The following is a 26,886-nucleotide window of genomic DNA, read 5'->3' on the forward strand; positions in this document are numbered from 1 at the left end:
GTGTACCTCAAGTGCACCGGTGTCAAACGCAAGGCCCGGGGGCCAGATCCGGCGAGCCACGTGATTTCATGTGGCCCGCAAAAGCAAATCATGTGCTAACTTCTATCATTCTTGTTCAAATCTGAAACAAAAATTCAAATTGTCCCATTATAAACGATAACGTTGAGATATTCCAAGCATTTTAAGTTTCACCAATCATGAACAATCGTTGAAAAACTAATTAACTTTGATTTTTGATTCCAGAACTACTTATTTATTCCACGTGTAAATATGATGAGGGAAAGATTTCCAAGGTTTCACAGTCCTGACGACCCTCTGAGGGAAACCGTAACTACAATGTGCCCCGCGACTAGTAGGATAGCATTTATTTCTTCCGCTTGTCATGATACATCACCGGCATCAACAGATGACAAAAGATACAATATTTGCAGTAAATAATTTCCGGACCAATTAGGTGAAATTGGATCATTTCCCTGATGATCTCTCAAGTGCACGGCGCTCGAGATTCACCCGCGTATGTAGAGAACGAGCCAATGCGACTCGTAAGGCTCTTTTGTTGTGCAGCCCCGGCGTGCGGGAGCCGCTGTTGTAGCAAGCGGGACGGCAGCTTCGTGCCCGCCACCCTGTGCTGTTACTCAGTCCAATCTCCCCGGAGGAAGGAGAGATGGCTGCAGCCTCGCCACCTCCAGACTGGGTCAGAGGCAAAGAGACCGTACGGGGAGGGAGGTGCGAATCTCAGCGGGGCTCTAGAGGACGGAGAGTGGAATGAGGCGCACACACACACACACACACACACATGCGTGCACACACACCGACGTGGGCACACACGCACATGGCTGACAAAAGGCTTCCTGGAAGACAAACAGGCTGTTGTTCCTTTTGTGTCATCTTTTGTGCATATGTTGAGTCAAACAACATCCAGCCAGAGGTAATTATCACCTCTGTATGGAACTGTCTGCATGGGAGGAAGGGAGGTGACAGGTACACACCCAACGCATTCATGCGCGCGTGTTTGTGTTATCACGTCAAGTAAAAACAACGTTTGAAAAGGATGTCATTAGTATACTGGGCCAAAGGTCGGCGATGCCACAACGGGTGTTCCGCCTTGCCGCAAACCGCAGCGATGATCATAATCATACGGCTAAATAAATGCATTTGCACGCGACACTCGTTTGTGTCTGCCATTCGCTTTTTTGGAACACAGTAGCAATTGTATTTGATGTGCGCTAGAATGGCATGTAAGTCTATTCTGTTCTATTCTACTGTATTCCATTCCATTGTATTCTATTCTGTTTTGACAGTGTTTGTATTCGATCTCGTTAAATCGCGCACGTGCACCCATGTATAATACTTTGTTAAATATTTCATCTTTATTGTAATTTTGTAGATTTGGCAAAATCCCACACATCCAAAGAACAGGTGCTGACTTAAGTAGCTTAATTTTATTCATGTAGACCATAAAAGATTGCCAGCATTTTGTCGCAACATGCCGTCCTTTGGGAGATGACAAGTAAACGCACACAAACTTCCTGTGATTGTCAAGCACAAACAACCAGGCCTCACGTGTTTGTGTGTGGGTGGCACATCTGGCAAACTGGAAGCTAATAACGCGTGTGTGTGTGTGTGTGTGTGTGTGTGTGTGTCTATGGGCATGGCTGCACATGTTGTTTGCACACATGCTTCCTGGTAATAATAATCACTCTGAGGAGACCAAATGTAGTTTTGTAGGGACCAGAACTCTGGTAACCGCAAATAAAAGCCAATTATGTCAAGGTGTGTGTGTGTGTGTGTGTGTGTGTGTGTGTGTGTGTATGTGTGTGTGTGTGTGTGTGCACATTGGTATGCTTTCAATCTGATCAACAAATTTGGCAGTCACCAATAAAACAAATGATGACTAATCAATGTCAAACTTTAGTCATACATATAACATTTCTGGCCATCTGGATGCTTTGGGTCCTTTAAATCAGTGATTTCCAACCTTTATAGAGCCAAGGCACATATTTTACAATTGAAAAATCCCGCAGCACACCAACAAAAGTAAATGCCACCAAAAATGGATCGATTAATTACTGTATGTACTGCTATCTAATAGAAGAGGATTTTTTTTTTGGTTCTGTCTGTTATTGTGCCTCACTGGCATAAATAGATGAGTAAAGATACATTATTTCTTGGAATAAATGGTTTTTTTTTATATTTTAGCAATTACATAAAATTGGATAACTTCCCACGGCACACCTGAAGAGCGCTCACGGCGCACTAATGTACCTGTTTGGGAATAACTGCTTTAAATGCAGATGGGAAGTTATTATTGTGGTTTCTGAGAACCTGAATCAGTTTTGAGAGACTGAAAATCTGGTTATCACCAAACGTCAAATCATGTGTGCCGTTTTACATAGACAGCGCAGTACCTTTTCCTGGACATCATCATTGCGTGAAAAAAAAAACAAAAAAAAAAAAACAACTAGATCATTGCATGCGTCTGTGCTGAACCAATTTTAGCCAAGGAGGAGGAGGAAGCTTCGTGGCACAATGTTCTTCGTCACAAATTAACGGGCTGAGCTAACCCAAAACAAGGTGACACGAGGTTAATAATGTACCGTTAGTCGCCATCGGCTGAATGAAACAATCTCTGTTTATTTGCCTGCGCCACACTCCCACGACGAGCTGCAAACAGCAGGACAGAGGCGTGGAAAGAGGGAAAATGCATGGGGGGGGGGTGCCTGGTTGGGAACGAGAAAGACAGATGACAAATAGATGATGCTCCATTCCCACTCTGACACCCACCTACCCCTCCTGCCGTGTCCTCCGTTTCACTGCCGAGAAAAAAAATTCGAACGGTTCGGCCCACGTTTGTTTTCTCTCTCTCTCTCTCTCTCTTTTTCTCTTTTTCCCTTGTCCCTCTTTAGCTTCCTCCACATCAGACCGTGTCTGTGTTTATCAGCCTCTCTACTCATCCTCCCACATTCCTGGTCATTGGACGGGTCAGAACGGGAGTCACGACGAGCTCTGGGACGAAGCCCCCCGTTGCAACCCCCGCCCCCTCGATCTGTCATTCATCACATCCCACAGTTGACAGCTACCTCTTCCCACTCGCACCTTCTGATCTGCACTTCTTATATCTTGCCTCTCGTGCATGTTTCGCCACGTGCACCAATGTACGGATATGTATTTATAATATAGCTATGAAGTGACTGCACTTTACGGGTAAAGCCAAAATGGTGTTTGCGCCTAAAATCTTTGTAGTCATTAACCTCGGAGCCATTATTAAAAATCAACTTGCGTGGGAGCGCGGCATAGGGAGATGGGAGAAAAGAGGAGAGCAAGAAGGTAAAGAAGAAAGAATACTGGAAAAAGAGGAAGGAAAAGGGGAAAAAAACAAGGAAGGTAGAGAATGGCAAGAATGAAGGCGGGTGGAAAAGAAGTGAAAGGTGAATGAAAGAAGGGGGTCTGTGGATTTCAGAAGGCAAAAAGAAAAGAGGGGAGGACAAAGAGGTCAAGGGAAGGGTCCAAAAAAAGAAGGAAAATGTAAAAAAGGACAGAGGAAAAGTGACAAATATTGAAGGACTGAAAGAACAGAAAATAACTGTAGATGGGTTGATGGAATAAATGATGTGAGGAAGAAAAAAAGAACAGGGGAGAAAGATAGAAGGAATGAAAGAAGAAAAGAAGACAGGGCATTAAAAGTGTGGAAGGCAAAGAGAGAAGTAATGGAAAAAGAGGAAGGTATAGGGAAAAAAGAACGGGAAAATCAAGGAAGGTAGAGAATGGCAAGAATGAAGGCAGGTGGAAAAGAAGTGAAAGGTGAACGAAAGAAGGGGGCCTGTGGATTTCGGAAGGCAAAAAGAAATGAAAAAGAAGGAAAGAGGAGAGGACAAAGGGATCAAGGGAGGGGCGCATAAAAAGAAGGAAAATGTAAAGACAAAAGGACAGAAGAAAAGTGAGAAATTTTGAAGGACTGAAAGAACAGAAAAGAAAATTGTAGATGGGTTGATGGAATTAGTGATGTGAGGAAGAAAAAAAGAACGGGGGAGAAAGATTGAAGGAATGGAAGAAGAAAAGAAGACGACAAAAGTGTGGAAGGCAAAGAAAGAAAAAGAAAGAAGTAATGAAGAACAGAGAAGATGAAGGTAAATGAAAGAATTGGCTAGAAGAAAGGAGGTGAGGATGAAAGTAAAAGCAAGGGAGCGTGTAAAAATTAAAAGGTCCGAAAGAAAGGGAATGAAGCAAATGAGGGTGAAAAAAGGAGAGGGATGGCAGGAAGGAAAGAGGAAAAGCTGGAGAACAAAGGAAGCAAGGGGGGTGAAACATTGAAAGAAAGAATAAAAGAAAGGTGGGAGAGAAAGAAAAAAGGGGGAAGATATTTAGCAAAAAAAAGGCAGGAAGGACAAAGCACAAACAGACTGAAAAAAGAAAGTGAAAAAAGAAAGAAATGGGAAAGAAATGAAAGACCAAGAGAAAGGAGATGGCAGGAGGAAGAAAATGAATCTATGAAACAAGGAAGGAACAAAAAGGAAGGCAGTAGGAGAAAGGAGTTGGAAGGAAGGGAGACTGAAGGAAGGAGTGAAGAAACGGAATGAATAGATGGTGCAATAGAAGAAGACGTGGAATAAAAGAATGATTCAATAAAGGAAAACGAAGGACAGGAACGAAAATGAACGTAAGAATGGTAGGGGGACAGGCAAAGAAGAAACAAAAAAGGAAAGGAAGAAAAATGAACTTGATGTAAGAAAGAGGAAGAAAGGGAGGCAATAAAGAGGAAAGACGAGTAGATGAAAGGAAGGCGGTCGTGAAGTCATGGCAAGTGCCGTTCATCAGTGACGAAAAGAAAAAGTGAAAAGCAAGCAAGCAAACAAACATTTGGCACGAAGCGCCGCGTCTTGTATGGCGACGGCCCTCCCAAATGTGACATTTAGGCCGGCGGGCTGAATGTCACACACACGCCGTACGTGCAACCGCGCCCGCTGTCGTGACCTCAATGCGGCGTTCTGAGAATCGCCTTCATCAGAAGTCAGCTGCGAATGACACCGATACACTCGCACATGCGTTAACACGTGCCAGGCACGCCGGCCGCAGCGAACCAAATCATATGAATTCAGTGCAACTTTTCGGATAATCCCCAGATCGACTCCGGGATTTTAGCCCCGGTATTGGTCCGGTTAGCTATCGCAGGCCCTTTCCCCAGATCGGATCTGACACAGCTTGTCGGGAACGACAAAATTTCTTGTAGCGTGACATAATCCGCGACCAACGATTGCCCTAGGACGCCAAAAATTTGGGGGATATTGTCCATGGAGTGTGACATACCGTGAAGAAAATAAGTATTTGAACACCCTGCTATATTGCAAGTTCTCCCACTTAGAAATCACGGAGGAGTCTGAAATTTTCATCGTGGGTGCATGTCCATTGTGAGAGAGATCTAAAAAGAAAAATCCAGAAATCACAATGTATGATTTTTTTCAATGATTTGTGTGATACGGCTCCAAATAAGTATTTGAACACCTGTCTATCAGCTACAATTCTGACCCACAAAGACCTGTTAGTCCACCTTTAAAAGTCCACCTTCACTCCATATATACACGCAGCTGTGTGAGGTCGTTAGCTCAGCATAAAGACACCTGTCCACCCCATACTACATCTGATCTAGAGAAGATCTGTGTGGAGGAGTGGGCCAAAATCCCTCCTGCAGTGTGCGCAAACCTGGTGAACAACTACAAGAAACGTTTGACCTCTGTAATTGCAAACAAAGGCTACTGTACCAAATATTAACATTGGTTTTCTCAGGTGTGCAAATGCTTATTTGCAGCTGTATCCCACAAATAAATCGTTAAAAAAATCATACTTTGTGATTTCTGGATTTTTCTTTTTAGATTATTGCTCTCACAGAGGACATGCACCTATGATGACAATTTCAGACCCCACTCCATGATTTCTAAGTGTGAGAACTTGCAATATACGTAGCAGGGTGTTCAAATACTTTTTTTCTTCACTGTATCAACAACAACTCTTGAACAGCGGACCTCGACGTCGCCCAACAGGATGGTGCAATACGACTGCCGCGTTGCTTCCCGTGCTTGCTGTTGTCAACATATTTGCACGCCAACATTTCAACATTTAACGCGAACAAAGCAATGTTTACTGAAATTTTAGATCAGGATTTGACACAACGCCGTCATGTTTATGTAAAACTGCTCGTGCTAGCGATAGCTTAATAGGCTACATGTTTTATTTTTGCCTGCTTGTGAGCAGTTTCATATTAAAAGTACATGATTACACACGCGCACACACGAGATTGACATGCAGCGTTGTTGTTGTGGCCATGGTAACACAGCTTGACCAGTGACACATTTTGCAGTTTCACTTCCCTAACAGTGTTTGATATGGCAAGATAAAGCACAGTGATTGTAAAAGGCAGCAGTACATGCAATAAATGTCACATCTCTTGGTGGTTCGCAATGTACAGTAATATAGAAAATACTGCCACTTTAATGATACCGATATTTTGACTCTGAAATGGATTCGTTCTATTTCCATCCTTTCCTTAAAGGGCCACTGTCATGAAATGCATGATTTTTAGTATGTTATTAATGAAAAAACAGCAGCTGACATGGAGCCGTGGGTTGTTGTTTTTTTTCCCCCAACACAAAACATGATTTTGACTTATACAGCTTTTTGTAACTCCCGCCATGAAAATCCTCTCGAGGGATTTGTTTTCGAGAAGAAGGAAGTGATGTACATGGCAGGACCGCCCTCAAGTGGACACCTTTGTTTCTATTAGTTTTACCTCCGGGAAGGAAGCTCGTTGTTCCTTCGTGTTAGCCAAAATGCCGGCTCGGTGCATTGCTGGACTTTGCTTGAACACTCGGGAGGATGGATTTAACCCTTCTTACATTTGCACCCGGTTCGTCGTGAAAAATGGATTGCACGGGTGCAAAGGAGGAGGGCTTTGTGGGTTCCAAATGACACGTAGGTGTGTATACAGCTACTAAAAAATTAATAATAATTTTAGGCAGACTACATAATCTGTTTCTCATAATGTAACAAAAGATCCGCGTATGTATGACAGGGGTGCTAATTGTGTCGATGTGCGGGTCGGACGACTTCCGCGTCGGCTTGCCAGCGAAGGCTACCGCATCGTGCTTCGTGGACGAGCACGACTTCGGCTTGGCTGGCTCATACACACTCTCTGGGAGACTGTTGCCGCCGTGGCAGTATATATGAACCAGCCTGGCCGAAGCCGTGCTCGTCTGCGAGGCACGACGCGGCAGCCTTTGCGGGCGAGCGAACACAGCAGCCTTCGCGGGCGAGCCTGACGCGGAAGCCGTCCGACCCGCACATCGATGCATTTAGCACCCCTGTCATACATACGCGGATCTTTTGTTACATTATGAGAGACAGATTACGTGGTCCGCCGGTCACAGCTTCGGTGCCACGTCCGCTGGTCACGGCTTCGGCTGGGGTGGCTCATCTTCGGCGCTGAGGTGGCTTATCAAGGTGCCGAGCCGGGCCGCTTTACAGTGTTGTCATCGCACGCGGCTGAGTGCGCCATTGCCGGCAGGGTTCTTCATAGCCGCCGACGTCGTCCGCGGTGAACAACACCGCCGATGGCGGCAGCGATAAACAATTGTTTATGGCGCACTCAGCCACGAGCGACGACAACACCATAAAACAGCCCGGCTCGACGTTGCGATGAGCCACCTTGGTGCCACCTCGGCTGAAGCTGTGATTGGCTCGTCGTGATCGCTCGTGGCTGAATACGCTCCATACTGTCATGCTGTCGGGGAGTCTGTTGTTAGTTCGAAGTGATCCAAATATAATCTAAATATGGCTCAAAATGACAGGATAATATTTTCCCGGACACTTGACTCAATTGTGAGACGTTCTCTTTTTCGAAAAGAGCTTCCGTGTCTGAAGGGGCGTGTTCGTCTCCCACAGTAGGGGCCACAGCGCGTTTTCAATGGCGAATGTCCGGGGTGACGTCACGGACAGTAAATGCAGCCAATATGGCGACCACTTGGTGTGCGGAATGACACTTCCGCAACTTTGCCCATGGATGACGCCCTCTCCGCTCATATTTAGTTTTTGTATAGACATTGAAGTGAATAACGTTATATCTATTTTAGAATGTTTATATCGATGACACTTGACCCTTAAATTGCATCCTTTTTAAATCATAGAGGTGCTTAAAATCTGCATACGTTAGAATATGAACACACGAATGAAATGAGAGCATATACTCGTACAGTATTCGAATGAAGTGCAAACTTTTGTGCTGATGAATGAACATTGAGTGGTAAAAGCAGTACACGGGAAGCAAAGGATGTAAATGTAAATAAATAGTAAGTGGACAGATAAAGTATGTAAGAGTGTTTAAGGTCGACCAGTTAGACAGGAAGTGAAGTAGCTAAAAAAATAACACAAAAAACACATAGCCGAGCCTGTCAGAGTAACCATTAACACCCGCCACGAGGACGTATTAACTAGGTCACGCAGCACCTTCGGGTGTCTCAACGAGCCCCTGCAATTTTCAAAGACGGGGAGCCACTTTCCTCCATTACGGCAGCATTTGGGCTCATTGGCGTCCACGTTAATCGTCACCAAGGGGATGCTCATTATGCTCTATCCCAACACTATGATCTTTTTTTTTTTCAAGCCTTTGCATTTCCCAAGGTAAACACTTAACGCTCACCCCGGCCAACACTTTTATTTGCAACGTGCGCAGCGTGAAAACGAGGTCGACGTGTCCCCATTGATTTCTTACAAAGAAGCGCTTCTTTGAAAACGCATGGTACACTTTCACCAAACTCTCCTCGACTGTTGGAAAGTCACACGAGTCGGTCTCATCCGAATTATAGTCACCTTTACTTTAATAGTAATTATAGTAAACATGTTGGAAAGTTGTTCAAAAGATTCCTTCTACCTTAAAGGGGAAATCCAGTGCTTGCATTACCAGTGTATCCAATAGGTCATGCAATATGTAGCCTATTTTGACAATGTGATGTTAAATCCTCTCTCATTTAATAGTTTTGAGAAGATTTTTTAATCAACAATTACAAATTTTCAGGGGCGCTGTCATTTTTGCGAGTCACATGATCTACGTGCGCATATGTGACGTGTACTGTGCCGTTCCAAACCCTGGTTTCCATGGGACACCATTATGCCCAGCGCTGATTTCTTGGATTTGAAAGCTGGCCTCGCAGCCCGCCGCCGGAGCTCACTCGTCGTACTCCGCGTCATTCCCCTCCGAAGATTCATCCGCGGCTGCTGGCCCGGAGCTCCCGGGGGCCTTTGTTTACGCACTTATGTCGCGCGTAGGCCTCCGAGTAGTCAGACTCCGAGTCATTCCGCCCGAAGAACCATTCGAACATTAAACATTAATTACAGCCACAGGTTCAAATCTGTATGAAAATATTCCTCGGTCTTCCCGATCAACCGATACTGCTATTTCTTCATCAGATGAGGATAAATCCGAGAAATCAGCGCTGAGCATGAATGGTGTCCCATGTAATCGAGTCTTTGTTGCGGCACGTAACATGTCACATCCCTGCACGTAGGTCATGTGACTTGCAAAAATGGCAGCGCCCTTGAAAATTCGCAATTGTCGACAAAAATCTTCTCAAAACACTATTAAATGAGAGAGGATTTAGCATCACATTGTCAAAATAGGGTACATATTACATGACCTATTGGATACACTGTTCATGCAAAGCACTGGATTTCTCCTTTAAAAAGGAAACAAAAAGGAATGAGAGTCTTCGCATCCCCTTCATGGTCCTGAAAATCACCTCCAAAACTTTTAGAATCGCCCATCTATCCAGAGCTCGGATCCTGCTCCTTATTGAGGCTAATTTCGGCAAATTCTTGAACCTTTAGTTTGTACCACCCCCAAAAGGTCTGCTTAAAACCAAAACTGACCCACTTTCTGTTCAATTTCAGCCATGGGGCATTTTTTTCATGCGGTCTGTTATGACCACCTAATTACATGTATGTCGGTGAAACCAATGCCTGGGGCAATTTCATTTTTCTAGCTCTCCAGCCAACACTACTGAGTCAGTTTTTTGGGGAGGATGTTTGGCATCCCAATAAATACCAATATATTCACCAGCATTAACAAGTTCCCGAAACCCGGGTTTCTAATAGTCACAATGCAATAACAAAATCTCCCTTTCTCCTCAGAGTCCCACACAGGTTGATAAAGTGTCCTGGAGTTTAAATGTGACTTGAGTGAATGAGAACATTGTTTGAGATTATTCCAATGTAAACCACAATGTCATGAGTTCTTGCGAGTTCTTGCGATGTCACCTATCAACTGAGTTCCAGGAAAAATGTATCTCCTGCTGACTCACCAACTAATTAACAGCGATTGAACCAATATCAAAATGAAAGGATCATTGTCATACCAATAAGACCCGTTCTTAAAGATCTGTAAGGTGCATTAGACCTTCACGAAAGCCTCTGTCTAGTGATTCCCAACAACTCAGAAGTCCACCGTCAAACTACTGAAGAACCACATGTGACCCCAAAGCCCCTGGGGGATTGTGGGGGTGAGGGGGGCGGGTGGTTGGATAAGTCCTATAGCAAAAGGTTAAATATCTGTGTCTCCTACTCCCCGCAAAGTCTGTCAGCACTGATGAAGCCCCCATTGGATCAGAGGTCTTCAAGAATCTAGACTCCAGATGCTCTTGAGTTAATCTTTAGGACAGATCGTGACCTGTGAGACATTCAGGTCTTTCATAGACTGTTTTTAATTTTTTAAGGTTGAGTCTTTAGACTTGCGACTCCATTAGCTCTGCTTTTCATCTGCCGACAATTTAGTCAAACATCCATCCATCCATTTTCTGTACCGCTCATCCGATATCATCTCTGGAACTGAACCAGATTAATGTCTCCCTGCAATCAGATGCTTCCACCTAAAAGGGCTTGAAGAAATTCTCATTTTTTAGATCTCAGTTGCTAATCAAAACAGCAGCACCAACCGAGGCCCGTTACGTTATCGATTGGATGAATTAAAGGGTGATCCCTGTGCAGTAGTCGAGATAAGGTCTTCGTTCGCCTCATCGCATCTTTCCCCAAGACATTTTTCTACTTACAGCAGTGCCTTGAGATATGAGTGAAGTTTGACAATTTTTTTTTGCACTTGTAAGAAAAAAATGGGAGCTAAAAGCGCTGTAGCGCGGCGGTGACCTCAGCTTGATTCAAAACCAGCAAGAGTTTGCCAGATAGTTAAAACGTCTTTAAAAAAAAAAAAAAAAAAAAAAAAAAAAAAAAAAGAGGCTTCACCCTCTTTACTGACACGTTCCTCTGAAGTCTGCTGTCAAACCAAACACGAAAGAAAGAGAACTACCCGGTACTTAATCATCATCTTCTTTTCCTTTCGGCTTGTCCCGATTAGGGATCGCCACAGCGTGTCATCTTTTTCCCACCTAAGCCTATCTCGTGCATCTTCCTCTCTAATGTTGTAAATTCAAAACCACCGCATCCCTTTCCCGTCGAAAGTCTTTTTTGCTTAATGCTAACAAATAATGCTAATAGACAAACGAAAAGTATCGGTGTTGTGGCGTTCCACGACCTAGGGTGGTGTTAAACTGCACCAGGGTGGCCAGGGCACAAAAACAGAAGGAGAGCACGATGTTCATTGAATCGATGCAAAAAAAAAAGTTTTTCTTGTAAATAGATTGTTGCATCATGACTTTTTTTTTCTTTTTTTGTTAATTTGCTTTGAAAATATCGTTGAACATTTTAAATTGTTTTTTAAATGTAAATATTCATAATGTAAATATTTCCATAATATTAGCAAACAGGAGAACCAAAGGTTTTCCTCCCCTCTGTTGCAGAGTCAACAGGTTGTGTGAAGTTGTTTGTAGATAAGAAATATGGTTGACGTCTGCAATTCAGCCATCCATCCATCCATTTTCTTTGCCGCTGATCCTCACAAGGGTCGTGGGGAGTGCTGGAGCCTATCTCAGCTGTCAACGGGCACATGGAGATGGAGAACAATCGCACTCTCACAATCTCACCTAGGGGCAATTTAGAGTGTCCAATTCATGTTGCATGTTTTTTGGGATGAGGGAGAAAACCGGACTGCCAGGAGAAAACCCACACAGGCCACGGGGAGAACATGCACACTCCACACAGGCGGGGCCGGGATTGAACCCGGGTGCTCAGAAATGTGAGGCCAACGCTTCACCAGCTGATCCACCTCCGTGCTGTCCATAAAACAATCCAAAACATTTAATTCAGTCTTTTTATATGTTACTGTATGTTTTTATAAAGTACGATATTAACGTGTCATTTACTCGGCATGGCAGAAATGTGTACATTTGTGTATGTATATATTTGTGTGAATTTTCAGGGGCGGCACGGTGGATCCGCTGGAAAGAGTCGCCCTCACAGTTCTGAGGTCCCGGGTTCGATCCTGGACCCGCCTGTGTGGAGTTTGCAAGTTCTCCCCGTGCCTGCGTGGATTTTCTCCGGCAACTCCGGTTTCCTCCCACGTCCCAAAACCACGCAACATGAATCGGACACTCGAAATTGCCCCTAGGTGTGATTGTGACTGCAGCTGTTTGTCTCAACGTGCCCTGCGATTGGTTAGCAACCAGTTCAGGGTGTCCCCCGCCTCCTGCCCGACGACTGCTGGGATAGGCGCCGGCACTCCCTGTGACCCTTGTGAGGATAAGCGGCAAAGAAAATGGATAAATGTTCAGTCAGCCAGGTCGGGAACCCACAAAGGTGACTCCGGGTCCAGGTCTGCTTCTGTCTCGTTCTTAACTTATACTATCTGGAGTAGTTCAAAAATAAACTTCACATGCTCTTTAACTTAAAGTTGCTGAGTCCTCAAAACTACAGACAACATCTACTACAGAGCCCGCTTTTATCGTGATCCCTCACCATTAATCTACATGTATATAGTCTATGCCACAACTTGGCTCATAAGTCAACTCGTTACTTTTACTGTGGTTTTATCGTCTCCGCACGGCGAGCCCACTCGTCGGCTCGTTTGATTTTTTTTTTTGGCATCAAACGCAGTCTATAGGGCCATCTTAATACAGGCAGACAGACAAAGACGCGAGTGAGATCCAAGCATTTTCTCGCATGATCAATGCAAGATGATTCACACGTCGTGGCCTCACATCACTCGTGCGCATCGCTCGCGTATCTGCATTTATTCTCAGAACGCGCGTGGAGTCCCAGGCAAAAGTCAAATGCCTTTTGTGCATTTAATATGTCGACGTTTGACGTTACACTCCTTTCGACGCGGGCTCGGTCTGCTTTCGCGGGGCCGTCCCGTATTTTACAGGCTTCCGTCACTTTTGGGACGCTTCCGAGGCGGTGCCGTCACTTGGCACCAGTCGGCGAGAGAAAGAATTTGATGCGGGTGATCATAAAGGCATAATTATTTAAACATTGACTTTTTTGAGAAAGTAAATACAGTTACTGCATGCTCTATACTTGTGCCCCCCCAGACTCCCAGGCTTTGAGTCGAAGAACTTATAGTAGAAAAGCATATGTTTTTGGTCTTTCCAGCCACTCTGTACAGAGGTCAACTTCAATCGTATTGCTTCTTTCACACAGAGATGCCACATTACAGCAGAGGTTCTGGTCTACATTACTGAAACAAACAATGAGAAATGCTAAGAGTCCTCTTTTCGGTTTATTCTTTGCAAGATTGCGCGAAACAAATCCACATAAAATAATTACAAAGGTATTCTACGACTAGATAAAATCAGATAAGATACGCTAAGAAGAGGCAACTAATGATCACAAACAATTAACTGGAACAGCAAGGGTGGCTATTGAACCAAGACTAAAAACATTATTATTATCATATCATATTGAAAACACCTGCACCGATGATAGCTTTTTGAATTGTGACTGGAAAAGTTAGTATGAATTTATCCCGTGGCCGCTGCATGGAAATCAACCACAACAATGTTAATGGCTTTTTTTTTTTTCATTAGAAAATTGCAGACACAGACACAGGCTACACCAGGGGTGCCCGGATTTTTTTTTACCCCAAGATCTACTTTTCAAGTAGCCAGCGTCTCGTGAGCTACCGATGAAGGGGGAGGGGTATGATGATGATGATGCTCACAAACTGTTTTTCAGGTTAATGTTATGTTGCCTCCGATATTTAAAATACAGAATTAGCTTTTTGTGCACTGTATTGTCTGTGCTTTCATCCTGGATCAGGCTGTGCCAAGGTGGAATTTTAAAATGACACACCATTTCATCCTGAACTTTCTAACTTTCTACTTAGGCTTGAGACCAGACCATTCCCACTCGGAAAAGAGAAAATCTCCTCCAGTTTAACCATTTTTTCTTCGATTATCCACATACTCCAGAAGTCATTGCATCTTAAAACAACAGCATTTCTTTTTTAACTTTCTCCATTAATATCAAAAGTAAACATAAGCAGCATGTCTAGCTCGCCTTTGCTCTACATTGCCCAGACTGTGTTGCTAGGTAAAGCAGCGGTGATGGATGCTGTCATTATAAAACACATTGATGGGCTGCGTAAGTACTGTAACATTTGTAATTACGAGTGTACGTCTTTAAGAGCGGGTTGGGGGGTTAAGAGAGTGTGGCGGAGCAGTGGTCGTTGTTAGAGAAAGTGCTGTGTGCTGCCTAAAGGTAACCAGTGGCGGCGGCTTTTCATTTTTTACAGTACGTATGTGAATTATGCCATTGGATGCAACAACCAGTCCTCCCTCACTCATCGAATCACATTGCAAAATGCCACAAACTGAATAGCTGTATGTTATATTTTCAATTTGTATTGGATTTTTCATTATTATTATTTTTTTTACACGCAATGCAGAATATCTGCGAAGAGTCTGCATCAGCGGTGCAGAAGTGCGCACGCGTGCAGTTTAGAGAGAACATTGGCTGACGTCTTTTTTTTTTTTTTTTTGGGGCACGCCGTCCCGCGATCGACCAAAACTGCCATGTGATCGATCGGTCGATCGTGATCGACCAAAACTGCCTTGTGATCGATCGGTCGATCGCGATCGACGCATTGAGCCCCCCTTGGGCTACACCCTGGATTGATCGCCAGGATCCCGAAGCAGCTCGGCCAAAGGCAACTACGAGAACCACTACAATGTAAGTGGCCTTTTTTGATTTAATAATAATAATCATCATCATCATCACCCATGCACAGGATGCACTCTGGACCGGTTGCCAGTCAACCACGGGGCAATTGTGAAGAGGTCAGTGGCTTTTTCTCCATTAGAAAATTGCAGTCACACAGCGATTACACCCTCGAGCGGTTGCCAGGTATCCTGTCAATCTCAGGGTAAATGTGATTTTATTCATCAAGCAAAGTTCTGAATCAGGGTTTGAACTAGTTTTTACAGGCCCAGTATATGAACGTTTTTCGGTGACAGGACACCTGCCTAGGCTTCAAAGTTTGTTGTGAAAGCTGTAAACTCACTTGCTGAAAGTAGAAGTTGGGGGGGTCATGATCATCAGTGTCGAGTTACCAAGTCTGACTGTTGTCGGACCTCAAGTCCAACACTCGGTTATCAGCACCGTGGGTGGAGTTGACGGCGCACGCATACCACAACGTCAAAGAAAAGTGTCACAAAAAGTATAATTATGGATATACCGTAGGATTCCTACAGTAGGTTAACATGCTTGCTAGCTAGAGTATTTTAATAGAAGAAACAAACTGTGCTCAGAATGTGCATTCACCGCTTTGCACAAAAACTCAACTTATCCTCTTTCCGAGAGAACTAAGGAACATTTGCGATCCTGGAATTAGACAATTATGACTTTTAGGAATAATGAGAAAATTTTTTCTTTTTTTTCCCTTTTTTTTTTGCAGTTAGTAGATCGAGTTTACGGAGATCTGAAATGGAATAAATTGCATATTCACTCATGTTAAAATATTGCAAGCGCTCAATTGCAACATAGTGGACATTGTCGTAATTAAAAAAAACGGTTTGGGGCTTTAAGTAGCGCTAATCGTTTTCCCCATGGAAAACTGAAAATTAAAGTCTTAGTGGAGGAGGTGAATAAACAATGTCTAGTTACGGAAAATAAATCTTTTGGTCCTTTCATTTTTGGGATGCCATGTTTTGTCAAAGCCCTCCTGGTGATCGTGAATTACATGTATCCTCCCTTACGGCATAATATTCTGTTGAAAGCTTAAAAAAAGCACATGTGAAAAACTGCTTTGTGAGACGCCAGCACCAATGGACCTTTCCGACCTGTCAATCACTCGTACAATAATAGCCAATCAGATAGCCGCATTGTCTTAACCCATGGCTTGACACGCCCCTGTCGCCGTATTGTCCCACAAGCAATGCTAGTTGTCAATAGTGTGCGCTTGGAAAAGTAAATGTTATGAAGAAAATGGTCCTCAGATGCGCTTGGGGAACGTGCAATTCTGATGAAAGATATCCTGATAAGTTACAAGGGGCACAGTTGATTCATTTTCCAAAGCCTAAAACACAGTTGAGGAAGTGTCAACGATGGATTAAGGCTTGCGGAAGACCGCACGTACAACTAAATGTAGACAATATCAACAAACACAAGGCTGTATGTAAGAAGGTAAGTGAGGGAGAAGTATCTTCTCTGAGTTTGATGGAATTATTATCAGTGCTTTTTACATTGCAGGAGAACAACTTTTACTTTGTTAGTGTATCACTGACCTGCTGAATGAAAGTGTGTCATGTTTTATGACGAAGAGTCGGGTTCGTGATACGTAAATGCGCGGTGTCATGCAAGAGAAATGTCTATTTGCCTATTTGTATCACCCACTCACTTATAAAGACTACAATATTACTACTCATGATCTTTCCAAGTAAAAAGTACTCACCTTGCTTTACATGCGCAGTACGATTCCACTATTTTATCCCGTTGGATTTCAATATGAAGTTTGCGAGGCGTAAAATTTTATTTTTTTATTTATTATTTTTTTTTTTTTTGCATCGATCGCCAACATTTCGCTGTAACTCTGACATTGCGTCCTGCTCCGTCCAAAATGTTAATTCCGTGTGCATATCCTTGCGTGAAATAGTTGAGACCTCTTTGCAGAACTCTTTTGGACAAGTCTGACACATTTCACAAAAAACATATCCTATATTATCTGGAATACCCGATAGAGAATCGACTTCAAACATGTTCTATTCAATCGCCATTTTGGAATCTTGTGGGACATGGTTAAGGGGGCGGAGCTTAAGTTCGCCATCGGAAAGGTCCATTCCCACCATGCTCTGAAATTAAATGAACCACATGCAAGGGAAACAAGAGTCAAAATCAATTTTGGAATACGGCATGACTTCTTCTTGTGACTGCCTCCAAGTTGGCATTTAGATCAATCAGAAGCTCCCATAATGTATTGCTAAACAGATATGTTGGACGAATTTTCATTTCTGGAATTTCAAAAATGTTTAAGCAAGGGGAAGTTCAACAAGTTCTCCCCACCGGCTCCAATTTTGGCACCTTTGCCTATGCAGATTTGCTTCTTCTGCCTTTTAAAAAGACACAAAATCAGCCATTCTAACTGGTCTCCAGTCTTATAAATCATATTGTGGGTGTTCAATTAATTTACAGTGGAGTTTACGGTTACATTTACGGTGGAGTAGCTGGATAGCATTGGCCTCACAGTTCTGAGTTCCCGGGTTTGATCCCGTCCCCACCAGTGTGGCGTTTGCATGTTCTCCCCGTGCCTACGTGGGTTTTCTCCGGGCACTCCGGTTTCTTCTCGCATCCCAAAAACATCCAATATTAAGTGGACACTCTAAATTGTCCCTAGGTGTGATTGTGAGTGTGGCTGTTTGTCTCTATGTGCCCTGCAATTGGCTGGCAACCAGTTCAGGGTGTACCCCGCCTCCTGCCCATTGACAGCTGGGAAAGGCCCCAGCATTCCCACGACCCTCATGAGGATAAGCGGCCAAGAAAATGGATGATGAATATTTGCAATGCCACTTTTCGGAAGGCAGACGCCAGTAGTAGTTCCACAATGGAGAGGAACAGCTGAACATAAGATGACAATATTTTGATTGCAAAAGTTGGCTCACTGATAAAACATTTGACGCCCCTGATCAGCACCCCCTCAAGACCCAAACATTTGCAGTGGGCAAAACCCAAGTCCAGCACCTTGCAGTGCGGAAGCGACGTCCGTGTCCTGCCGTGCGTCTCCGCCTGCATTTTGTCACTCGCAGCTGCTCCAGTTACAAGTGGGCCTCACACGGGTTCCGCGGGGCCCGTTGGCTAAATTGGTTTCAGCAGCAGCGGGGATCATAGTTGCGGACCCCTAACCTCTGCTTGGATTACAGAACCCTCACCCCCTCGCTCCGCCGAGGCCTTTGAAGTCGCCCGCGGGTTTTCCTTCCCAAACGCCAGCCGACTCGCAATGAGTGATGGACTGTCGCCCTCCCTCCGTTCATCCTCTCACCCCCTTCAAACTTCTCCTCCTTCCTCTTTCCCTCACTCCAGGGTGAAGACCCCCACCCCCTCTGGATTTTGTTGCTCCCCGTCTAAACTTCCTCTCCTACCATCTTTCTCTCACCGAGTAAAAAATTGTGTACTGCAACCAAATTTTCTCAATTATTGCACATGTTTCATAAGTTAACATTTTTGGCCTGAAAAACAATCACGTCAATTTTGTCCAAAACCAAAACTTACTGTATCAGTCAAAATAAGATTTTTTTTTTTTTTACTCAATGAGGTTTTTTTTTTTTGGGGGGGGGGGGCATTTTCACATCTCTTGGAACTATAATTAGGTGTATCTATAATGACAAAAATGGTTCAACTTGTCATCACGCTCATTATATGAGCTACTGTACACGCCCTATAATAGTTAAAAGCTTATTAAGAATTGTTTTTCAGCATCTCCGCTTTTCTTTTGTGTGAACGTCTGCCTCATTCACGCCAAATTTCCAACCAGCTCCTCTGTTGCCGACGCCGCAATCACCTTTCGCTTGAACGCTGCTGAACAAACTCATCTTTTTGGTCAATGTTCCTTTCCTGTTGCACAATTACTCTCTCCCAGGACATCCCCGCTGACGGTGTAACTTGAAGCAATGATTTCATAACGTGGCTGCCGCAGGAGCATGCTCAGACTGCCGTATATCCATCCATCCGTTTTCTGAGCCGCTTATCCTCACAGCGGTCCCAGGAGTGCCTGAGTCCATCCCGGCTTGCTTCGGGCAGGAGGCAGAGTACACCCTGAACTGGTTGCCAGCCAATCGCAGGGCACGCAAAACAACCATTCACACTCTGAATCACACCTACGGGCAATTTAGTGTTTTCAATTACTGCATGTTTTTTGTGGTGTGGGAGGAAACTGGAGTGCCCGGAGAAAACCCACGCAGCCACGGGGAGAACATCCAAACTCCACACAGGCGGGGCCAGGATTTGAACACACCTTTAACCAGTCAGCCACCATGCCCCCCTTGCTTTACAAGTCAGTAGCATTCGTACGAGGTGACTTCCCTTTCCCCAGCCACTTCTTCCACCTCTTCCGGAGGGATCCCGAGGCGTTCCCAAGCCAGCCGAGAGACAGTCTCTTCTAGCGTGTCCTGGGTCGTCCTCGGGGTCCCTTTCCGGTGGGACATGCCCGGAACATCTCACCAGGGAGGCGTCCGGGAGGCATCGGAATCAGACACCCCAGGCACCTCCATCTGGCTCCTCTCAATGCGGAGGAGCAGCGGCTCGACACTGGGCCCTTCCCAGATGACCAAGCTTCTCACCCATCTTCATTCATTCATTCATTTCGGACACATTGTTAGCGTTTAAATGTTTACACAATAGATTTTTAGGATCACTCTTCCTTCTATTGTAATTTTTTCTTGCACGTTTCCCTTGTAATATGTATCTTGTTATTTAAACCGAAATGCGCAAACACTGTGGCTCCAGGAATATCACAATGGATACTCGGAACATATTACAGTACATTACACTTAGACAATGCAGTAAATTCTGCAGTTATTTACGACACACCATACAGTAAAGTGGTTATACTTTAAGTCAAACCATGTAATCAGACTACAGTTACTTCTTCTAACCAACAACAGCTACTTTTGCATCATCATCACTATGACTCACAAAGTACTACTACAAAGAGCAGTGGAGCTGTGCAATAGCATTAAGTACCCAAGACTGTTTTTTGTTTTGTTTTTACAGGAAGTAGATGAAAGAAATTGCCCAGCGGTTGTTTATTACACAATGCACAGTGACTGTGTGGTACCATAAAAGTACAAAGAAATGCTTGTTTTCACTGTGCCACTATTTCAGTTATTTTCCATCATAAAAAATGCATTTGATTGTTGTTATTTTTTTATTTGAACATGAAGAATGCCATTTAATTGGTTTGTTAAACACACTACGGATTAATGATTCATACAGACGTGTGCGGTTATGTAGGATTAGGACTGACTAATTGAAAGACATGAAATACTCATCTTAATTCATATTCACAATGAAAAGTGAGACCTTTAAACTTCATCTGTAGTCCGGACTGTGAGTTGATTGAACGCGCTTGCACCCCTGACGTTTGTGCCCGCGCGGACACACGCACACACGCACGCACGCACGCACGCACACACACACACACACACACACACACACACACACACACACACACACACACACAGTTGCCATCTACCAATTAAATTCTTGAGAAAAGTGTACTGCAAGCAATGTGCTTCTTTACCTTTAGTTGCTTGCCTGTTTCAACGTTAGCACGTCAAGTCTGCACTAAGTTGCTGACTTAATGTGACTCATGTATCAGGTATCAAAAAATTATTGGTTCATGTTGATGACATCATTCTAGAACTTATGTGGTGTACATAATGAAGTAATGGGTCCAGTTAAGCTAATGCCTTTTTTGGTACTTTGGAGAAGTGATATTCCAGCTGCTGAAAGTACCGTAATTTGCAGCCTATAAGCCGTGACATTTTTTTCCACATGCTTTCAACCCCGCGGTTTATGTGGTGATGAGACTAATTCGTGCATTTTTTTTTTTTACTAACGGCCGCAAGGGGGCACTCGAGCGGAAAAGGTAAGAGTGAGACTGGTGGAACGCATGTGCCGAGGAAGTGACTTTTACCGATCCCGCCCTGTTAGCGCTGCTTTGGCATGTTATTGCTGTGTCTCAGAGATTTTTACCAGTACGCTTTTTTTTCTTTACCGGCCCTGTTAGTGAGGCGGCGCTAGAGTTAGCGATAGCACGGGGGCGTTAGCATCTGTACCATCTGTCTTTGTAAATAGCTCGTGTTTCAATGTCGGTTTCAATGTGGGCACTTGCGGGTTTTACACGGCTGCGGCCTATGTATGTACCAAACGGTATTTCCTTTACAAATGTCGTGAATGAGGCTTATAACCAGGTGCGCTCTGTAGGCCGGGAATTTTTCTAACTTTATTACACTTTAAATCAAATAACTATTGGAGTACTTTTAAGCTCAAGTAATCAGTATCAGTTACTTTTTAAAGGTAACTGCAGCGACACTTATTATCAGACATCACTCAAACGATACCCTGAACAGGGTGGGAAAAAAAGGTAGCTCGTGAATGAGACATTTAGTGAGAATTTATCCCACAACTTTCCCAATGGCATTTTCATTCAAAATTGCGCCCACACAGGCTCCACCCTGAAATGCTCACAAGTGATTCACGCTGCAATTGTAAACGAGGCTTTGAGTTCAACACAATCTTACCTCAGCTGTACTAAAGTATGCAATCCTCTACGGTTAGTAGTTCAGTTATTATTTTTGAGTCATATTTTGCATTCCATTTTTTCTGTGATCACCCCAATTCAGTCAGTACTGCATTACAGTCTGTTCCCACTCCTGATGTCGCCTTTTTTTCCCCCTCACATCATTTTCCGCTTCACCTGATTTTTCTTTCTGCCCACTCTCGTGTTCCATATTCCTCCCCACTTGGCTCCTCCCTCCTTTTGGACTTTGTCCCCAGGCTTTTTTTTTTTCCCTGCTTGCCTCAGACATTCCCCAGCGCTGACTGGATATGTTTACATTCGACATCCTCTGTACCACAAAACCCAGGAGCGCAAAAATACATCCACAACACGCAAGGCAAGTTCATTAACTCTTTTCCCTCCGCTGCCGCTGAATCACTTAAAAAAACAGAAACAGAAAGCAATTAACAGAAATTTAGTTGCAGGAATGAAAACCTCATGGCACCAGTCGCTTGGGAAGTACAATATTCAACGAATGAAAATGTAGTGGGCGGCACGGTAGATCCAGCTGGAAAGCGTTGGCCTCACAGTTCTGAGGTCCTGGGTTCGATCCTGGAGCCACCTGTGTGGAGTTTGCATGATCTCCCCGTGCCTGTGTGGGTTTTCTCCGGACATTCCGCTATCCTCCCACATCCCAAAAACATGAAACATTAATTGAACACTCTAAATTGCCCCAAGGTGTGATTGTGAGTGCGGCTGTTTGTCTCGACGTGCCCTGCGATTGGCTGGCAACCAGTTCAGGGTCTACCCCGCCTTCTGCCAATTGAAAGCTGGGATAAGCTCCAGCACTCCTCATGACCCTTGTGAGGATAAGCAGCAAGAAAATGGATGGATGAAAATGTGATTTCTAAAATGTCAAGGTTGGAGGAGCGCTTGAATTTGGGTGTGAAGTCTCTATTGCCCTCGACTAAACAGAAAACATGAACATCGTTTTAAATATAAATAGATGTATTTACATGCCAATTGCACTTCAGAAGACTTTATCAAGAAAATACTTTGATAAATGAATGTATAAAATGTAATTGAATTTCCCTTTACTTTTTGTTTGTTTTAAATTAGTATAGTGATGGCGGCACAGTGGATCAGCTGGTAAAGCTTGGCCTCACAGTTCTGAGGACCAGGGTTTGATCGTGGCCCTGCCTGTGTGGAGTTTGCATGTTCTCCCCGTGCCTGCGTGGATTTTAACGGGCACTCTGCTTTCCTCCCACGCCACAAAAACATGCGACCTTAATTGAACACTCTAAATTAGACTCTAGGTGTTTGATTGCGAGTGCGGTTGTTCGTTTCGACGTGCCCTGCGATTGACTGGCAACCAGTTCAGGGCGTACGCCGCCTCCTGCCCGTTGACAGCTGGGATAGGCTCCAGCACTACCCGAAAACCTCATGAGGATAGGTGGCAAAGAAAATGGATGGATGGATAGTATACTGATAGCAATCCTTCAGTGGGGATTCTGAATTGGATCAAATTCAATTATATATTGCAATATAAGGCTCCACAAGTTAATACTTCACTCACTCACAAGCTAAAAGAGAACCTAACAACTGCTTGTATGAAAGTCAAAGTAAATCAAATGAAACTGAAACATAAAAAATTAAAAAGGAACACAAATATTAGATTTGAAAAGAAACCATGGCAAAACATTGGTAAATTGTAACCAGGTTTGCTGCATTATATATCCCCCCTCCCCCCCCCAGCCCTTCCTTTAGTGTGACCCTCTGAGGACGTGTGGGCACCTGATATGAAAAAGGTCCCCCCCCACCCCACCCCACACTTGCCTCAAAGACACAATCATACCAGAAGGACAAGCAGAGAGCACGTTTGTGTTTATGTGTCTGGTGAGCGACCTGTCGAGTGTTTCAGTCAGTTGTTCTATCATAAGGTCATCTCTTTCCAGGGCGCACGCACGCGCAACCTGCGCGTGGCTTCGCCAAAGGACACTCGACGCATTCAAATACCAGCGTCTGCTGCTTGCATTGTGAAACGTCCCGCTGGGCGCGCACGCGCACACACACACACACACACACACACACACATCATTGTGTCACGCAGTGTGGCAAGTGATTGCATCTACCTGCTGAGCCCAACCCAGTCCTGCGCAGGTACAGCGTTGTGTAACGCTCTCCCACGCCATCCAGATGAGTCAACAAGATTGATTGAATTATGTGTTTAACTAACCCTAACCCTTTTAAAAATTCATGAGAAAAAGATACACAGACAAAAGATAATACTGTTTGTAAGTGATACACAGTATACTTCGTATCACTCCGTACGTTTTCGGTACCACAGATGTCAAACTAGTGGCTTGGGGGGACAGATTTGGCCCCGCACGCCGATATATGTGACCCACCGAAGCAAATCATCTATATGAACTTCTATTATTTTTGTTAAAATCTGAACTATAATTGAAAGTTACTTGTAAAAAAAAACCCTTAAAATATTGGAAGTATTTTGGTTCCGAAAAATCTTCAACCAATAACTTGAACAAACTCTTATCATTGGTTTCTATCAATTTGTGTTTATATGTAATAATATGATGCGAAGCAACATTTATACGGGTTCAAAGTAAAAAAAAAATACTATATATATATATATATATATATATATATATATATAAATAATACAATGCAAAATAATAAAAAAATATGACTACCACGTGGCCCACAACAAAAATGGTTTTAACACCCCTGTTTTATATATATAAATAAAATAATACAATACAAATTAATTTTAAAAAAATACGACAAAAATGGGTTTAACACCCCTGTTCAATACCATTTATTTTGTACATGGTTATTATACCTCGTGCCCACATATGGGCAAAAGGCAAACCGCATCCTTTTTCATTTAAAAAATAAAAACATAATAAAAAGTGTGAAAAAGAGGCTCAGAAAATGGAAGTAAGGATGGATAATGTTTTATAACTGGGTCATATGAATAAAGTGCAAATGGCCGACTGTTAGGGTTAAAATATTTCTTGGGGGGATATGATATTTTGTGGTAGAAATAGTGGTAGAAAATAAAGTGATGAAAGTCAAGTTAAAGTCAATTGATGAGGTCATTGGTCATTTTTCACCTCAGTACAGCGATCCCTGGCCTTCTTTTGGGAGAGACTGCTTTCACGTGACGACATGTATCCAACAGACCATCATACAAACAAACAGACAAAAAAAAAAAATAAGAATTATAGCGCACCATTACGTTGAACATTGTTGTAATTATGAGATTGCTGCAGGCTAAAACATATCAAGCACGTCTCTATTTCTCTTGTGCATATGTGAAAGACATGCATATTTTGCAAGTGACATTGCTATTCACCTCATTTGCAGTAGATTATTTTCATAAATATCTATCTGGTACAGCAGGCTAGGAGAATCTTCATTAGCTCAAAAATCGGGAAGTCTGCACAACTGATGACGAGTTGAGGGGTCAAACCTACGACCTTGGCATTATTAGCGCCTCACATATACATTGACGTTGTAAAAGGACGATGAGTCAACCCACAACTGCTATGAATGCCGCCACTAGCCGTACTCAGACAAGTGTCACGACGGTTTGGACACGTGTTGTGGATGTTGGCTGGGTGTGTTGAAGTATGAATAAAGTTCATATTTGTTGTTATTGGATGTGATCATTTGGGGATAAACTCGAGATTGACTGGACAGACATTTTGAGTCTGGCAACGGCAGCGGACGGGTGGGTCATCATCTGTAAAATGGCAGATTTGAGATGAGATGCCCAAAATACCTCAACGAGTTCGCTAATCAGCTCCACCTCGAGTTGTTGACAGACACTAAATATGACGTGTACAATAAAGTGAGGATTATACCCTCATTTAATGCCTCATTAAAAGATTCAGATTACAGCATTCTATTCCTATCCGAACATTTTTAAGACCACTTTTGTGTTTTTGTAAACTTACAAAGAAAATGTCAACAAACAAAAAAATACATTGCTAACCAAACGAAGCCAACTATGAACTATAAATTTGAAAGGTCGCATCCAACTTTGTTTCATTTATTCATTTTTAACCCACAATGACATCCCCGTTTGTTTTTCTTGGTGTAAAACTGAATTATTGCTTGCAGAATATCTTCAGCCATGGATGCTGAAAACTGAATGATGCTCCCAAACAGTTTTAAGGTTAATGTTAAGTTGCCTCCTATAGTTAAAATACAGAATTAGCTTTTTGTGCACTGTATTGTCTGTGCTTTCATGCTCGATCAGGCTGTGCCAAGGTGTAATTTTAACATTCCATACCATCTCATCCTGTACTTTCTACTTTGGCTTCAGACCAGACCTTTCTCACTCAAAAAAGAGGAAAATCTCATCCAGTTTCACCACCTTTTCTTCAATTATTCACATACTCCGACATTCATTAAAGCGACAGCATTTCTTTTTCCCATTATTATCGAGAGTAAACATAAGCGGCATGTCTAACTCGTCTTTGCTCTACGTTGCCCAGACTGTCTTGCTAACTAAACCACTGGTGGTAGAAGGTGTTTGTAATTATGAGTGTACCCCTTTAAGAGCGGGGTGGGGGGGTGTCAGGTAAACTAGGAAGTCGAGTGAGTGGCATGGTGTGGCCTAGCAGAAGCTTGTTCGAGACCACATGCTGCCATGTTTAAAATGTCAGGCTGTGGTTCACTGCGCTGGATCAGTTTTCATGTGCGCAAGTGAGCAGGTGCTCAGCTTAGTGGGAACACTGCAATGTATAATATGACAAAAACATAATTCTGTTTAAAATTGTACTGAAAACATTTGCCACATACAAACAATCGCTCACATTTATACAAAACACAGACTTCAGTCTTCAAATAAGCTAACGTGCCAGTTTTTGATCACGTCTGTAGGAGGTCGGAGTAACTTGAGGAAAACCCGAGCAAGCACGCGGCAAACGTAAACTCCACGCAGGAAAGTAGAATATTAACCAACCACAATCTGAACATTAAGGCGGATGTGCGAACCAGTTGGTAAATTCCATTTTATTAACGATTCTTATGTTGTCGAGCAGATGGTTGCCTTGCATCCTTGTGGTACTACTTTTCAGGGTATTGTGTTGTGCAGTGCCCTTAATTAATTTATCAATCATTAAACTCTCAAGGCCACAGTTAAAGAATAACACCATAAAGGCTTGTTATTACAGGAAGTTATTGTTTCCATTGTCACGCACCGTGCGTGCGTGTGT

At 43.4% G+C, this 26,886-nt stretch overlaps 1 long non-coding RNA gene across 1 annotated transcript in view; it reads right to left on the bottom strand.

Annotated features, from left to right (window-relative positions):
- Positions 1-26,886, bottom strand: part of LOC133503508 (uncharacterized) — a 46,366-nt gene that overhangs the window by 1,163 nt on the left and 18,317 nt on the right. The gene's annotated exons all lie outside the window — the stretch shown is intronic.

This window comes from Syngnathoides biaculeatus, chromosome 7 (assembly GCF_019802595.1).
Source record: "Syngnathoides biaculeatus isolate LvHL_M chromosome 7, ASM1980259v1, whole genome shotgun sequence".
In the NCBI taxonomy this organism is placed as follows: Eukaryota; Metazoa; Chordata; class Actinopteri; order Syngnathiformes; family Syngnathidae; genus Syngnathoides; species Syngnathoides biaculeatus.